Source organism: Procambarus clarkii, chromosome 56, assembly GCF_040958095.1.
Source record: "Procambarus clarkii isolate CNS0578487 chromosome 56, FALCON_Pclarkii_2.0, whole genome shotgun sequence".
Lineage (NCBI taxonomy): Eukaryota > Metazoa > Arthropoda > Malacostraca > Decapoda > Cambaridae > Procambarus > Procambarus clarkii.
In genome coordinates, this window is record NC_091205.1 from 4,032,200 (window position 1) to 4,033,762 (window position 1,563).

Consider the following 1,563-nt stretch of genomic DNA (forward strand, 5'->3'; position numbering starts at 1 on the left):
AATACACTCTACAGTAAATCACTTCTTTTCTTCACCTTAAAAGTACAAAAATGAGTTTTGGAGAACTCCTATTTCAATTAAGCCCTGATGCTAAGAAAATAGTTAGAGGGAAAGAAGCCCTAAACCAGAAAATAATAAATACAGAATATGCGGTCATATTCAATGAAATATATATATATATATATATATATATATATATATATATATATATATATCGAAAAAAGTTGGGTTAGGTATATATATTAGGTAGCCGAAAAAGTTGGGTTAGGTTAGGTTAGGTAGTCGAAAAACAATTAATTTATGAAAACTTGGCTTATTAGGCAAATCGGGCCTTGCATAGTAGGCTGAGAAGTGCATTCTGGCTACTAGGTACTAGCAATATATATATATATATATATATATATATATATATATGTCGTACCTAGTAGCCAGAACTCACTTCTCAGCCTACTATTCAAGGCCCGATTTGCCTAAGAAGCCAAGTTTTCCTGAATTAATATATTTACTATAATTTTTTTCTTATGAAATGATAAAGCCACCCTTTTCTCTATGTATGAGGTCAATTTTTTTTTATTGGAGTTAAAATTAACGTAGATATATGGCCGAACCTAACCAACCCTACCTAACCTAACCTAACCTATATTAATAGGTAAGGTTAGGTTAGGTAGCCAAAAAAAGCTAGGTTAGGTTAGGTTAGGTAGGTTAGGTAGACGAAAAAACATTAATTCATGAAAACTTGGCTTATTAGGCAAATCGGGCCTTGAATAGTAGGCTGAGAAGTGCGTTCTGGCTATTAGGTACGACATATATATATATATATATATATATATATATATATATATATATATATATATATATGTCGTACCTAGTAGCCAGAACGCACTTCTCAGCCTACTATGCAAGGGCCGATTTGCCTAATAAGCCAAGTTTTCATGAATTAATGTTTTTTCGACTAACTAACCTAACCTAACCTAACTTTTACGGCTACCTAACCTAACCTAACCTATAAAGATAGGTTAGGTTAGGTTAGGTAGGGTTGGTTAGGTTTGGTCATATATCTACGTTAATTTTAACTCCAATAAAAAAAATTGACCTCATACATAATGAAATGGATAGCTTTATCATTTCATAAGAAAAAAATTAGAGAAAATATATTAATTCAAGAAAACTTGGCTTATTAGGCAAATCGGGCCTTGCGTAGTAGGCTGAGAAGTGCGTTCTGGCTACTAGGTACGACATATATATATATATATATATATATATTTATATATATATATATATATATATATATATATATATATATATATATATATATATATATATATATACATATATATATATATGTCGTACCTAGTAGCCAGGTGGGTGTTGTCCAAAGATTATTAATCTTCACTTGTGGTTTATGCAAGTATAGGCTTATAAGCTGGACACGAGTTCTCTCACATTGACAGTGGCTTGACGAAAAATGCAGACTGACCCCACACTCATCTGGTGCCTTCAGGAAGTAGAGATGTTTGGGATATATATCTCGAACTATCTACTTCTTTTGTAAGGTCTGATGGT